This window comes from Cibotium barometz, chromosome 62, assembly GCF_041138505.1.
Source record: "Cibotium barometz isolate CiBa-2024 chromosome 62, ASM4113850v1, whole genome shotgun sequence".
NCBI classification, from domain to species: Eukaryota; Viridiplantae; Streptophyta; class Polypodiopsida; order Cyatheales; family Cibotiaceae; genus Cibotium; species Cibotium barometz.
In genome coordinates, this window is record NC_141107.1 from 32,422,894 (window position 1) to 32,440,218 (window position 17,325).

The window sequence follows — 17,325 nt, forward strand, 5'->3', positions numbered from 1 at the left end:
TTTTCATGCTAGGAGTCGGTGTGAATATCTCAATTTTTTATTTTTATGTTTTTTAGAATCCGCTTTGTGTGGAGGGGGTGATTTTCAATTTCAAATTAGGGGCTGTAAAAGGGTTTTCCCAAAACAACAAGTGGAAGCCAGAAGTCAACACTATATGACATCCTCTTATACACCTCTTAAGTGGATTCTAACCAACTCACAAGGCATCTTCACATTCAATGTTAATTAGCCCACTAGTGTGTTATGAGGAAAAGTGGGATTAATCCAAGATTAACTCTTTTGATAATTTTTTCTCTTTGGATTAATAAGAGACCTTAATTAACCACTAATTACTAATTAATTCACATAACTAAGCACATCTTTGGATTCAACAATGAATTGCTAAGACATGTGCATTGCCTAATGTGTGGATTAATAAATAATGAATGATTAATTAAGCTCCAAATCATGGGCTCTTCTCTTGTATATAAAAGAGAGCTAGAATCCTTAATTTTATGAGTTTTGTGTGTTAATTTGGTACAATGATGCATCAAAATGCACTCTATGCACTCCTAAACTCTTTTTCTAAGCTCACATTAACCCAACAACCGCTAAAACCTCTAATTTTTTGGATTCTTCTACTCTTTCTCTTCATAATTACTTTCTTAATGCAAAAAAATCTAATTAGTGGAAGTTAAGAGTATTCTTTATTTTTTTTAAATTTTTTCCTTTGATGATTGAGGTAACCAAAATAGATACTAACATTAATCTACTCAAATACATCAAATAGATACTAACATTAATCTACTCAAATACATCAAAAAAACTATTAGAAGTACAAAAAACAGCATCTAAAGTCTATGTAAAGAATACAAAAGAGAGCAAAACTTTCACTAAAATGCTTTTGCATTCTTTTGTAAAGAATACAAAAGAGAGCAAAGCTTTAACTAAAATACTTCTTAATGCTTAATGTAATGCAAATAATGTGTTCTAAGCCTAGATTAACCTATGTGGATGCTAAATGAACCATTTAAATTAATCATAACACAATAAATGAACCATTTAATCATAACACAATAAAAACAACAAAGTAAGCTATAAGTTAAGCTAAAACACATTCTTTTCAAAATAAAAAAGAGAGCAAAAAAACTACCAAAATCACCATAAGTTATATAACCAACTCTTTTTATGGGAATCTACTACTAGAGAGTATGGGCAATGGGTTATACATAGATTTAGAGAACAAGCCACAAAAAAAGCCAATGGATTGCTTCCCAGCAATGATGCTAATAATATAATTGCATCTCCTAGAAACACATTCGCAAGATTACCTTAGTAAGCCACAACCCCATCATAGGGATCTTTCCAATGGCCAATCTCATAACCTTCAAGTTCTCTAAGCTCCACACCCCCTTGGGGAGCCCACGACTCATACAAGGTCACTAGCATGCATTAGCGAAGTAGACTAGAGAGAGGATTAGCACAAGAGAAAGACTCAATTGCACAATAGGAGAGTATATTATATTATGAGAGAGGATTAGCATAAGAGCAAGTCTCAATTATATAATGGGAGAGTATATTAGATTATGAGAGAAAGTGACTTATACACAAGGCCATAAGTGTTCACACACACTTAAACTATGGCCGATTGATTGCCCAAGGCTCATAAGTGGTCCAGTGCTTGCACAATGCTTAATCTCATATTATATATGTGAAGTTCAGTCATAGGGAATCCATCCTAGCTTATTGCCACATGCTCTTGGAGTGGAATTGCCATAAGTATTCCATCAGACCATTTTTTGGTGCAAATCCAAGTTGTAAATTTAGACATCTTTTTCATAGATTGGTCATCCATGCTTTTGGTGTATCTCCATCTTTGCTATTTTATGTTTTATTGAGGGTCCTATTAACGCCAAAATAGTTATTGCTCGCTTCTTTGGTCTCTCTCTAGAAAACACATTCACAAGGGATTACTTTAGCAAGCTAGAACTATCATGGGGATATTTCCAATCGTAGCCCTCAAGGTCTCCAAGCTTCACATCTCCTTGGGGAGCGTTTTCTATCACAATATCTTGCAAGCATTGTCATACCGTCACGTTGGGCTATAGGTCTTTGTCCCTCCTCTCACCTCACACCATTCATACAAGCTCACTAGCATAAGCTCACTAGCATACATTAGAGAGAGGACTAGTGTAAGAGCAAGACTCACTTGCATAATGGGAGAGTATGTTGTATTATGAGAGAAAGTGACTAATATGCAAGGCCATAAGTAAGTCCATAAGTGTTTACACATAATTAAACTATAGTTGGTTGGATACTTAAGGCTCATAAGTGGCTTATTATTGCTTGTATAATGCTTAATCCCATATTATATGTGTGAAGTTCATTCATACAGCATCCATGTTGGAATTAGGGTTAGGGTTGCAACAATGCACACACACAAGATAGAGAAGCTTAAGAGCACACAAACTCACTAAATTAGAATAAACAAATGTGTGCCAGATACAAAAGATAAGTACACACCCCAAAATGAGTAGATAAGAGGGTGTACATATGCACGGGGGAAACAACCTCCTAGTGAGGGAAAAAGTGCCCCGGAGGTCCTAAGTATGTTCACATGCATCATTACCATATAATGCTACAAATCCCCCTTGAGTGATGATGTGAACGTGTACAAGGTATGGCCGATCAATCCTAAAAAGGCAATAAGCCCAAAGCTTTATGAAAAGCTTCAAACTTTTCACGAGGAAGAGCCTTCGTGAATAAATCTACCATGTTGTCAGTGTAGGCACATAGACCAAGCTGATCTCTACTGCAGAGAGTCTTTCCCTGACATAGTGGTAATGCCCCTCAATGTGCTTAGTGCAAGCATGAAACACTAGGTTCCTCGCAAAACTGCTAATGCGCTCTAGCTCTTAGTGAAAATTGTAGTGTTAGACACCCAAATCAGCCACCATAAGAAGTCTGAGCCACACACACTCAACTGTAAGCTATAAAAGCTTCCCTGTACTCAGCTTCACAGAGCTGGAAGTGGCCACTGTAGGTTGCTTCTTACTAAGCCATGATATACATGAATCACCAAGGCGAAACCAAAACCCACTAGTGGACACTCCTGTGTCATAACATCCAGCCCAATTTGAATCACTAAAAGCATGCAGATGTGACTCACCCCCCCCTTTGGATAAAATAATCCAAAATATTGAGTGCCCTGTAAATAGCAAAAAACTCGCTTAACAACCTGCCAATGCTTCGTACCCGGGCTATGCAGCATAAATCTACTCAACTGTGAGACCGCATACTATATATCTGGGCTCATGTTGCACACATAAAGAAGGGATCCAACAGCCTGCTGATACAAACTAGCATCAAAAAAGTCTTGCATCTTGAAGACTAAATCGAGTACCTATCTCCATAGGTGTAGCCACAGGTTTATAATCTTCAAGATTAAACCTCTTCATATATATTTAGACTGCAGCATAACCATGCCATCATTGCGCTACATAAACTGAATCCCCAAATAGTAATGCAACGGCCCCAAATCTGACATCTCAAACGATGACTGCAAATCAGCCTTAAAGACTGAAATCTGATCTATATCTAGTCCCGTGATGAGCAGCATGTCATCAACGTATGGAACGATGACCAAAAATATGTCCTTACTCCTCTTCACATAGAGGGTACTCTCTGTTGGATTGTTACAAAAATATGTCCTTACTCCTCTTCACATAGAGGGTACTCTCTGTTGGATTGTTACAAAAATCATTTGCAACCAAGTATGCATGAATCTTCTCATACCATGCTCTAGGAGCTTGCTTAAGGCCATAAAGAGCCTTTTTCAACCTCATGCTTTAGACTCTTATCCTTTCACAGGCAAAACCAGGAGGCTGCAAGATACATACACCTCCTCATGTAAATCACCATTCAAGAATGCAGTCTTAATGTCCAACTGATGTACATTCCACCCATGATGTGCTGCCAAAGCAATCAAACACCTAATGGTAGTCATACAAGATGTGGGTGCAAAGGTCTCATTATAATCAATGCCCTTTTGCTGGGCATACCCCTTTAACAAGTCTGGCCTTGTAGCGATCAATGCTACCATCTGCTTTGCGTTTTAATTTGTAAACCCACTTAGTACCAATGGCCTTCTTGCCATGAGGTATATCTGTCAAATACCAGGTGTCATTCTTGGTGAGTATAGAGTTATACTCATCCTGCATAGCGTGTATCCAATGATCAACATCCTATGCTTCCTCAAAGGAAATAGGTTCCTTCTCATTACATAAAGTAGAAATGAGAACATGATCCACATGAGAATAATCTGCATGATGAGAACATGCACGAGTTCTACTAGGTAAAGGAGTTGCCAACTTGCTATCCCTCAATGTCTATATAAGCCATTTTGGCATACGCCTAGATTCTTTTATGGCTGCTCTCTCCTCATGCACTACATCCTCAATAATTGCCTCATCAAAAGGCTGATTTTGCACCTGCAAAGGCTGAATTTTAACACTTGGTTGAGCATTCAACTGCTCTACATATGGCTACCCTCCATTAAACAAAGGTCAAACATTTCCTGTTATGAGCATACATTATGCTATTTTTTGCATGAAAGCATGGGCTGAACTGAGTTTTCGACAAAAACATCTCTATTACCAAAATCCGCTTTGAGGCCGGATGGTAGAGTCTATATGCCTTGCTTTCTGAACTGTATCCCACAAATAATATGCATTTAACTGCCTTATCATCAAGCTTATTGTGTTGTTGCGGCACAAGAGCATAAGCAAGACAACCAAAAACATGCAAATGAACCACAGAAGGCTTCCTGCCATGCTAAGCTTTATAAGGAGTTTTAGATTGCAAGGCCTTGGTAGGGCATTTGTTCAACACAGTTTGCACACATAGTTGCCTCTAACCAAAAACCATGAGGTAAATCTTAGGCTTTCACCATACATTGTACCATCTCCATGAGATACATGTTCTTCCTCTTAGCCACACCATTTTGCTGAGGTGTGTATAGCACTTTACATTGATGCCTTATGCCTTTTTCAACCATATATGCATGAAATTCCTTGGACATATACTCCCCCCCTCGATATGAACAAAGGGTGCCAACTTTACATTCACATGCATTTTCATCCATGGGTACAAAGTGCCTAAAGACCATAAAAAGCTCTGACTTTTACTTTAATGGATACACACAGCTATATCTAGTCTCAATAAAAGTGACAAAGTAGAGATATTCCCGAATAGATGGTATCCTCATAGGACCACATACATCACTATGTATAAGCTGTAATTTCTTAATAGCTCTCATAGATTCATTCTTTGGAAATGAGGCCCGATGCATTTTACCAAGAATACACCCCTCACATACATGTCTAGTAGGGGTCTCAAGAGTTGGCAACTCATACACCATATCATGCCTTTGAAGGCATAACAAACTGCCATAATTTAGATGGCCAAATCATGCATGCCATAATTATGCATCATTCATACACGAGTCGTAGCGATTGAGCAAGCATCATGCTGCAACTTCTCAAATACATCCATCTTGTATAGGTGTTAAAACCCTAAGATCTCTCTAGATAATCATCATGCATAAGCATGCATAAACCAGGCATAAACTCATCCACCCGACCACCCCCGAGCCCAAGGGTGCACATATAAATACAATGAAGTACCACATACCTTACCTTGGTGTCCCATACCACCAAGAGATATGACATCATTTTAGCCGCACTCAGCTCTAGTATGAAATGGCAAGAATGTAGATATAATCCTCTACACAAGAGAACATCCCTTGAGTGTGCCCCATGTCCCTATTATATAGGAGGGTCCTTAAGTGACTCTCGACTCTCCAATTCCCATGTGTGACCCTTGGATGCCTGATCCTAACCTCAACCCTTAAGGTTAGCCCTAACCCATGCTCCACTAGAGCTTGTTCCCATGGTCCCATGCTCACAAGCCTAATGTGGGTTAGCCTCCTAGTATATGCACATATAATGTGCACATAACATACTTCCCCTCTCTGAAAACAATGCACTCTTGCAATGAAAAGAAGGAAATTTGCGCTGAACATTCTCAACTGACTCCCAAGTCGAATTCTCTATTTTCTGTTCATAAAGTTTAAGAGTCTTTAGGAACTTTAAAATAAACTAACACTCTTGGTTCAAAAGACCGAGGTGAGCATCCTCTATCAGCATCAAACCGTGCCCTATCCTGAGCACTCCTGATAGAATCCCAAGCTTTGGTCAGCATTTCTTGCATATCACGCAAGAAATCCCTCGATGCATCAAGCTCAATGTCCTTAAGACCGACACCAATTGGTGCCCTGGGTTGATACCCATACATAAGCATGAACGGACTAAAACCAGTAGTCGTTATGATTAGAACTGTTATAGGTAAAATCCATCATTAGAAGATACTTTTTCCAATTTGATGGTTTTCCAGAGACATATGCACGAAGCATATCCTCTACAATTTGATTCACACACTCTATTTGCCCATCAGCCCAGCAGACTGCGGATGATCAGAGGAACTCATACCCACCTAGGTAGTTTTCTCGTTGTAAACCATTCATAATAAAGTAGGAATACATGGCATTATAACGGCAGGAACCATGGATCCATCGGCGGCTCGACGTACCCACATCTGTACAAGGAATTATCGGCATCCCGAGTTACCCATATCAACATAGGGAGTCATCAACGTCTCGATGAGTCACATATGTACATCCGTAAACCATCAAGTGGACTGTATAAATCACCTAAAGGACGGAACTAGAGAAAGAAATGCCAACAAAGGAAGAATCCAAAATTTCTTAATTCAAACACAACAAGATAAACTCGTTGAACTCTAAAGAAAGAGATTTCAACAAGTGAAATTGCCGATGAGATTACAATCATCAAAACATGCAAGCTATAGATAAAAGAAGTTTATCTAGAGAATGCCTACACTACAACTTCAAGTGAAGTCAAAAAAATGAGATTCTCTTTGAATGTTGAGGTCAACATGCCAAGTAATGTTAACAAGGCAACAATCTTGAGCCTAAATTATCTCATAAAATAATATATGCAAGGAATCTCTAGCGTCCCATACCACCATGATACCACCCATACATTCCTTACCAATTTAGAACTCCCTAGTATGCCGTCTAAGAAATATGAATAAAATCTTGCATAAAAGGAATGAGATGGCCTTATCCTAGACTTTCACATGCTAAAACATGTCTCTATATACCTGAGACCTCATCAAGGAATAACTCTTTCTGAGTACATCATTAGAAAACAATTTGAATTATTGGTGCCTTTCTAATGATAACTACCCACCAATAAACACAATAAAGCTGGGATAGAAAAAAACTCACCTAGATACATAAGCAACTAGGTATCCAAGTTGGAATATATACAAGAGTACAAGGAGCATACTCCAAAATTACGTGTAAAAACGAAGGCAAACCCTACCTTCAAAGCACATGATATTATTCAAAAGATTAAAAGATCCTCATAAAACCAAGGATAGAAGCATAGAAGTACCTCGAATCCATGAAAATCATAGTTAATCATAAAAATCAATGTATGCCAACTAATGGTCATTAATCATGCCAAGCATTAAAATTGGTGAGGCCAACTTATCAATCCGGAGTATATGAACATGGTGTTGTTCAAACAAAACTCCAAAGTAAGAAAGTGAAACACGTGTGTAACACTCATTAAAAACCCCTAGACACAAGTGATCTAGGCAGAACCTAATGAGTCCATATAAAAATTGGAAACTATCCAATAAAATCCACCAAAACAACTAGATCAACTAACCCATGATGGAATTTGTCTTAGGCTTAGGAAATTAAGCATAGACCACACTTAAATATTCCTATCTTATGGCATTCTAAACTTATATTTTTCTAGAAAATTTTTAGCGATTAGATTTACCAAAATGCCATTGATATTTTAAAAATACCAATTTCTAGGATTTTTAAAAATAAATTCTAAAAGATTCCTAATTTCTCTTGAGAATCCCATTGTTCACAAAATTTCTAATTTTGCTTGACAATTCTCAAATCCAATAAAAATTTACAATGTTAATGGATATTCTAATTTTTTGGGTAAAAAAATAGATTTTTAAAAGGAATTTGAATGATCATCACGGGTGCCCAAATGGACACACCACATGCCAATCAACAATCCCAGATTTTCTAAAAAATTAAAATAACCTTTGTTTAATTTTGCACTAATTTTTTAGAATTTTTAATTTACCTCAAACGCATTAGAATATGAACGGTCCAAAAATTTTGGAATCCCAATGGTCTTCCCACAATACGGAAAGCCAACAGTTTCGAGAAAATAAAAAGACAAAAAATATCGAAATGTGAAAGGTCAAAAGTTTCCGGAATCCAAAAGGTCAAAAGATCCCCGGAATTTGGAAGGTTAATAGGTTTCCCAGGAAAATGAAAAGCCAAAAGACTCCAAAAAATTTTAAGAAAATTTCAAAGAAGATTTTTTTTTAATCTCTTATTTTTTAAATCTTTTTCTTCAAGCTTTTTTGAAAAGCTTTAAATAAAAAAAATCTTTTTTAAATATATTAAAGTTTTAATTAAATCTTTTTAAGCTTTTAAAAGATGATTTTATGGGGGGGGGACTTTTTTCACATGACAGCCTCTGCAGCGCACTCCCCTCGCATTGCAATTCATGAGAGAGAGAGAGAGGAGGGAAAGCCTCTCTCTCCTCTCTCCTCCCCTTCTTCTCCATTCCACTTTCTCTCTCTCTCTCTCTCTCTCTCTCTCTCTCTCTCTCTTTCCCCACCCCCTCCTTCTCTGTTAATAGAGAGGAGGTTGATTAAGATTTTAATTAAACTACCTTAATCATAATTATAACTTAAATATTAATTATGATTAATATTTAATCAAAATGTGCCTTCTAAGAGGCATTCACACACACGAGAGAAAAAGAAGGAAATTTTATTTTTGAGAGGAGAAAAGAATCCCACGCACATGGGAGAGCACTCAATGCACACGGGAGAGCACTCAATGCACACGGGAGAGCACTCAATGCATCAATTGGCTACCCCATACTGAAGTTTAGCAGAAATTTGATAGAAAATTGATAGCATCTCTGCGGAAAACTTGCCAAAATGCATAAAAATATATATATTTTTTTATCATAAAAATACTCTAAAATTTTCTAAATAATTTAAAAAAATTCTAAAAATTATAGAAATTTAGGGAATTCATTCCACCAAGAATATGTGCAATAAAATGTGCGGTATTTTGGTAAACATTCCATAAATGCTTATTTTAAACCAAAAAAATTAAACAATATAACATTGAACTCACGAAATTCTCCCGCAATGTCAATTTATCCATTGAATAGAAGAAATACGCATTCCAGCCACCATATTGATGATCCACATGTGTAATCACCAAAACGAACCAACAAAATAACATTTGTATTTAGTACATATTAAAATTTACTTTAAAAAATGCTAAAAATTGGAATGGCATGGGGCACTCTCAAGGGATGTTTTCTTGTGTAGAGCATTGTGTCTACTCTCTTGCCATTTCAAGCTAGAGCTAAGTGCTACTAGAGTGAAGTTATATCTCTTGGGTGGTATGGGACACTAAGGTAAATCATATGATACTTCATTGTATGTGTGCACCCTTAGGCTCGGGGCTGGTTGGGTGAATGAGTATATGCCTGGTTCATGCATGTTTATGCATGGTTATTAGCTAGAGAGATCTTTAGGGTTTTAACATAAACCCTACCCTTAAATCTTGCCATAACATCATTAGGGCATTGATTATCATAAAACATATCTTCTTCATTTTCATCTATCATTGCTTTGTGATTTTTAGGTGATGTAACTCCTTTTAGTTCTGATACTATAGAAGATAAGGTTCTGATTAGAACAATTTTTATCTTCATCATAGAACTAGGTTCCAGTGGTTCTTGGACATGTGTCCATAGCCAATAGATGTATCCAATTTTCCTCCTCATCTAGGTCTAGCAACAATGAGAAATGAAAGTATGATCATACCTTTTATAGCTATGTCCATTCACATGTTTACAATTTCTGAATGTGACTCTAATTCATCCAATAGGTGTCATGTTCACACCTCTATACAGATGGTTCTTTAGGTTCACCATAATGGTACTATCATCTTATGTCATAGGTAGATGCAATCTGTTTCCTAGTCATGGATTAACACATCATTTGATGTATGAGCGTGTATCCATGAATCACACAATAATTTGTGGGCCTTCCAAAGTCGACAAACAACAAATGTATGTTTATAAGCTAGGCCATATGACATCACTTCTACCTCTTTCAAGATTCCTATGGGTGTTCCTAAGTTTTCATTTGGCTAATTTGAGGACAATCTTTGAAGGTTTGAGGGTCTTTCTCCCCCATCTTTGCCACATGTCTTTGGTGGCTATGCTCACTCATGCTTCTTCCTCTAGGATCATAGTTGTGGTCACACCATCTAATTTGATTGGAATTTTAGCATTCATGTCATATTTTTTAAAATTCCACCACTACACACTGAGTGGTGGTACATATTTGTACAATTTTTGTGGGTTTTCCTCGTTTTCTTTGTCGGTCTCATTTAAATCCCTTAAAAGTTTAGGTTGATTTTTCATCCCCATTGATGGACTTCATTCTAGGCTTTTAGCTTCCTTGTCAGTTAGCCGTCATGATAGACATAGGGGCAAAGAAGATTTCTCTTAAGGCAACTCCGATTTTTTCTTTAAGCTTTGTACTTTATTAAAGGCACATTGGCCATGGTCACACAGACTCATCATCTCAGTCGATGTACGAACACGGTTTGCAATCAATTCCTTTTTAATTGTTGTGATAGCCACACCCATTTGATTGTCGTGATACCCATGCCCACAATCCATTCTGTGTTTTTTTTAGGATTGATTCCCTGAGGATAGGTTGCCTCTCATAAATCACTCGTTCCCTTAAGATGTAAGGCTCTCAAGTTTTTCTTTGGGCTTAAAGGCTTGCTATGGATTTATTCCTTGGTTCCAAGCTCTTTTAGCACTTAATGAGTTTCCCTTTGTTGTGGTCTATCAAGAGAGTCAATATTTTTTTGATTCCTTACTCGAGACACCACCTTTATGGGATAGTTCCAAGACTCGATCTAAAGGTCTCGGTAATGGAATCTTATGTGGAAACAACATGATTGGTCCCACATTTCCCTCTATTTCTAATTAGATCTGTTGCATCGCATCCTATGCTTTACTTAACCTTGAGATATCGTCTCTTGAGTTAGGGTATTTTGCAGTTTATTTGGAAGGAGTTCTTTCTATTTTGGTCTTGGTTTGTATCATCCTTCCACTACTTTCTTGGCCATTTCCAAGAGTTCACCTATCCTATCCTTTAGGATTGTTCCACCACTCCTTTTCGTTCATCAATACTTGTTCAAAGTGATTCAAATCAGAGGTTCCAAAGGATCTTCAATTTCAATGTAGCATGGATCATCCGTTGGATCCTTGGTTTGCCTGTGCCTTTCATCTCTATGAGCTTGCGGTACTTTTTGGGCTTTCTCCCTAGGCTCTTTGGTTCTATTAGCTATATTAGCCCTAAGCTTTTTGGTTTTGTTAGTTAGGATTATCCCATCTAAGGTTTCTAATCCCTTTTCTTCATCTAAGATGATTTGAGTGGAGAAATCTAGAACATCCTTCTCTTTTGTTTCTTTCATTCCCTCAGGATGTTGGGAAGTCCTTGGACTGTTTGGTTTGGTTTGTGGATCACTTTTTTACCTTTCCTATATTATGGTCCCTGCTTCTTCTTTTCCCTTTTTTTATGTTCTAATGTGGAAGAAATTGTGGACATGGCTGCCTAATCTTGCAAATGCTGCCTGATGTCATTTGTACATGCCTACTTGATTCTGATGTAGAAGATGTCATGGATATGGCTGCTTGATCTTGCAAATACTTAGATTGAGCTCTTGCTCCTTAACCCTTCCAATAACAATGAAATTATCTTAGCTTGGCTTCGTTTTTCCTTGCAACACACCTTCTATTTAAGTTCTTGAGATGATTCATACAATTTGTCTGTCTGTTTTGTGTTCAAGCTGCTTGAATTGATGTAATTATGTTGCAGAGCTATGTTTGACACCAGTTTTAGAGAACCCTATTGTAAATTCTATCTCCAAGTCTTCCATGGTTTCTCTCTATGAATCTTCTAGTATTTGAAACTAGATAAAAGCGTAGCTCTCTAAGTTTAAACCAAAAGCATCTATCTTCTTTCTAGGATCAGTTACCCTTTTTATTATACAGACTTGCTTAAGAGCGAGTAAGTGGTTATAGGGGTCTCCCATTTAATTAAACTTAGAAATTAGCTTGGCTATAAGATAGGGTCTTGGCTATATTCTACTTCCTCTCTCATCTCCCTTATGGGTTTGACTATCAGTGCCAAAATGACATATGTAGTTCTCCTCATTTCATGGGCTATATGAGTTGTGGCCCTGGTTTCAGTTAATCTTCTATTTCCTTTAGGAGAACATGCGCTTCGGTTTAATTTTAGGAGATACTTGAGGTACAAGTAATTGAGTATAAGTACTATTTGAGTATAAGATGGTCTTGCGTAATTGAGTATAAGTACTATTTGAGTATAAGATGGTCTTGCGTAACCATAGGCTGCTACCCCAAAATGAGAAGAATGCAGGGGGAGAGGATGACCTTGAGTTCCTTACAAGCGTGCGCACGCACACAGTGCACACACACACACACACACACACAGTGTACTTGAGGTACAAGTAATTGAGTATAAGTACTACTTGAGTATAAGATGGTCTTGCGTAACCATAGGCTGCTACCCCAAAATGAGAAGAATGCAGGGGAGAGGATGACCTTGAGTTCCTTACAAGCGTGCGCACGCACACAGTGTACACACACACACACACGTACACGCACGCATGCACGCACAAGTAGACAAGAGAGATGGATGGCTGAATTCTCGTCTATTCTCTTCACTTCTCTACAACCATAACATAAAGAGATAAGAGTACATACTATAAGGGAAAGTACTCTCCTATTGTAACTTACAAAGGTATGAGACCCCTCTGCCCCCTCCGCGCACCGGATTCCCGGTTGCCAGCGGAAGTAGCTTCCTCTTGCGCGGGACAAGGTTTCCCACTCGAGGCCTCACCCTCGAATGTCCGGGCACGAGACTAATCTGGGATCATTCCGAAACCGAAACCGAGAAAATTTTCCTTGCCCGAAAACGGAGACAATCTCACCTTTCTTGATTTTCTTAACGAATTTTCTAACAGGGTCAAGAGGCTAAACTATCCTTCACATGACTAAACCAGATAGAAGGAAAACTATTACAGACTTAACTTGAAGAAATCAATGCTTTTTTCCTAACTGAAATCAGGCACAACCGTTGATCTATTCATTTGAGAAAGTCTTCAGGTTATTATTTAACTATTCGAGTTCTAAGCGTATTCCTACTATTCAATTTTATTATTAAAACTCTACTGATTACAGCCTAACCCCGTCTGACCCATGAGTTAGCCAACCACTGGAATTGGTAGAACGAGACAATTACTCACCCACTCATAATTGAATGCCTTTCTTAACTTTTGCTTTCGAATACAGATACGCACACACTCCTCTTTAAAACTTTAACTTATAAAATAATCCATTGACAAACAGTTATTGGTTACAGATGTCATAACTCAAAATTTTCATCTAGTCCTTGTTTCTTTAAAAAAAACAGTATCACTTTGGACTCTCCGTTGAGACTAGCTGGTCAGCCCCCCCACCGAGATCCAGTAACAGATTACAATAATCATTTGTCTATCATACAATCTTCCACGACATACACATGGGTGTCCTAGGCACCGCGAGCCCGTGCATCGCCTGGTCAGAACTCTCCAGGATTCTCCTTAGGTGTCCTGGTACTTCACTCAAGGACCGCTTCGTCGGTCCTCGTCCATCGTACCGGAAGCGCATCATTTTAACCATACCGAGACTGGTCAAAGACCTGGGTGGCAAGCTTTGCCGCGTGAGCTGTCCTTTGAACACTCCCCATCAGCTCTTGCAACCGAACTTCCCTTAGAAAAACACATACCAAATGCTCCCTCCAGCATTCTGGCGTAAGATAGTCTTTTAAGAAAACAGGGTTTCTATGCAAGTTTTCAGTTTGATTTTCTTTTGAATACAACGAGTAAATCTTAAATCAGTATCCCCAAAACTTCATGATCGTAATTCTGAATTCCATAACAGAGTTTCTCGAATTCTGTAACCTTGATCCACAGATCAATTTGATTGTGGTCTCAAACTTAATTTTAAGTTTGACAAGAGTTTTGAGTGTATTTCTTGAACTGGTCACATCTTCTTTCCTCGAAACTAACGAAGAGTTTGATCTTAGTCATAGTCTGATTCAAGGTTCGAGTCTTGACAAGATTTTTTCCTGAACTATCTTTCTCAAAAAAGGATGATATTTCAGCTACTATTTTACTGAATCTCATTCATTGAATATTCACTTAACTGGTTTCTAAATTAATCACGAATTTCGATGAGAAATAAATAAATCATTTATCTGAATATTTCGACTTCGATAGATTTTTTAAATTTTCTCTTTACAATCCGAGTGAATATAAAACGATAGAAATTTCTCTCTCAGAGTATTTACTTATTCATTTATCAAATACTCATAAAAATTAAACATAGAATTAAAGAGTTCTAATTTTGATATAAAAATTCTTTATGCATCTATTTATGCATAAAAATCCACGTCAATGGGAATAACACTTTTATATAAAAGAAAATTCTTTTATGCATCTATTTATACATAAAATCAATTTTAATAAAAATAACACATTTAAAATAAAAAAATTTTCTTTATGCATCTATTTATGCATAAAAATTAATTTTTACAAGAATAACACTTTTATAATAAAATTTCCTTTATGCATCTTTCTATGCATAAAATTTAAATTCAATGAAAACAACAGTTTTATAATAAAAATTTCCATTATGCATCTTTCTATGCATAGAATTTAAATTTAATGAAAACAACACTTTTATAATAAAAATTTCCAAAATGCATCTTTCTATGCATAGAAATTAAATTCAATGAAAATAACACTTTTATAATAAAAAAATTTCCAATATGCATCTTTCTATGCATAGAAATTAAATTCAATGAAAATAACACTTTTATAATAAAAAAATTTCCATTATGCATCTTTCTATGCATAGAAATTAAATTCAATGAAAATAACAATGATTAAAAAATTTTCATTATGCATCTTTCTACGCAAAGAAATTAAATTCAATGAAAATAACACTTTTATAATAAAAAAATTTCCAATATGCATCTTTCTACGCATAAAAATTAAATTCAATCTCGATCACTTACTATTCTCCTGGGTAGGCCATGCAATCTGAAGATTTCCTTGAGGAACACTCTGGCCACATCCACTGCAGTGTAGGTTTCTTTTACTGGAATCAGATGGACAACTTTGGTTCAGCTGATTCTAATTCAGCGGGATGAGACTTCCTTTCCTCTGCATCCACTAACACCTTTAGACCTTCAAACCTCGCAAGGATTCAGCACTATGGACTCTCAACTGATACCAACTAACTCACAGCTGGCTCTGGATCACTACTCAGCCCACTATTCAATTTGTTCGCGACTGCTGACTGCTAGCTCTGGATCACTACTCAGCCCACTATTCAATCTGTCCGACTGCTGACTGCTAACTACTGACGACGACTGACGACTGACAGACCTCTGACAGTTAACTCTGACTCACAAACACTTCCACCTTAAACCTAGACAAACCCAGCCAAGCCCTCTATACATTCAGCTAACCATATTTGATGCTCAGCTGACCTTGTCTGACTCTGTACCCTCTCAACTAATGCTGAGTGAGTCAACACTAACTCAGAATCAGTTACTCAAACATCAGATTCACACATGCAGATATTTCACCTCCACAAACTCTATCAAAACAACTCATTCACCACAACAAACACTTCAAAACAAAAGACTTTGCAATCATTCTCAGCAGCTGACACAAACCAAACACGCTGACTTCTTCATATAGACAAAAACACAACAGTGTCTCAACAGTCCTGAGACATGCGCACAAACGTATCAGAAGAAAACACCACAAAGCTCGAGGATCCCCCACAGGTAAAGCCCAGCGAGAACCCCCACTTCGTGCATAGCTATTCTTTCATAGTGCAATAACTAAACGTCACTGAATTCCAGAAGTGGTGGACTGCAACAGCCTACCATACACAACAGATGATACTATTTCCACAACTTCACAATCTTATCATGGCTTGCAGAAGCAACCATGCCTGTAATAACAGGTGATTGAGCAAGAGCTGCAATCACGCCTTCATGGGCAGGCACCGTCATGCTCGTATTCTCTTGCATACACCACAGCTCCAGCGACTGAAGCCCCCACAGTCCGACAAGAACAAAGTCAGTATGATTTGAAATCTAAGAGATGCTAAAGTACAGTCACAGCCATGTCCTCCTTAGCTCTATACTTGAAATGCTCATTGCAACCAGAAGAGGTAACATAATCTTTAAACCAAAAACTAGGCTTGCAAATTGAACAATACCTGATTGCAGCCAATGACAAGGATCTGTGGGTAGGTTGAATGAAACTTGTTTCCATTGCAGCTCAGCTCATGAATGCATTCCCCATCAGAACCAGGCCCAAGCACCCAGACACGGACTGAGTCTTCACTCACAGAAGCAACATGGTCACCAGTAGCATCCCAACACACCGAATGCACAGGCTTAGTATGCCTCTGCAAAAAAAAAAAAGAGAGAGAGAGAAAAGAAAGAAAGATGACTCTTCACAGTGAGTTTAGTCTAAAGAGTAAAAAATTGCCAACCAAAAAAACAATACTACCACTCAACCATCTAACAAAACTCCCAGTTTGGAATTCAACATGAAATACAGCACACGGGAGCAAGGCAGAGAGACTGAGAATGATGATGCTGTCTCGTCTCATCCACAGCAACCACTCCATCCCACATCAAATTGAATTTGCAGCTTGCCCTCTCCATGTGGATTACATGTTTACAGACCATGGGAGTTGCAAAAAATGGATGACAGAGGCTGTAAGGGCTGGTCTTTTTCTCCTCCATGCCATTATGGAGTGAAAGATTGTTGAGTATGCACAACTTATTACACGACGGATGACATTGCATGGGCTCTCCTTAGAGACTCTGCCACAGGAATAGATGCAGCTACTTTGATGACGCAGGAGTAAGACAGTGATCATCAGAGTTGACCTTTAGCTGCTGCTGGCAGCATAACATTAACAGTTGAGGGATTTGTACAAATGCCCAATGCCCAAA

The 17,325-nt window shown here is 37.7% G+C and overlaps 1 pseudogene across 1 annotated transcript; it reads right to left on the reverse strand.

Annotated features, from left to right (window-relative positions):
* Nucleotides 1–16,020: 16,020 nt before the first annotated feature.
* LOC147604374 (transcriptional corepressor LEUNIG pseudogene) lies at nucleotides 16,021–17,031 on the reverse strand (annotated as a pseudogene). Its single transcript, XR_015265476.1, has 3 exons — nucleotides 16,930–17,031; nucleotides 16,578–16,769; nucleotides 16,021–16,404 (listed from the first exon to the last, which is right to left on the reverse strand). The product of XR_015265476.1 is annotated as a transcriptional corepressor LEUNIG pseudogene (transcript).
* Nucleotides 17,032–17,325: the final 294 nt, after the last annotated feature.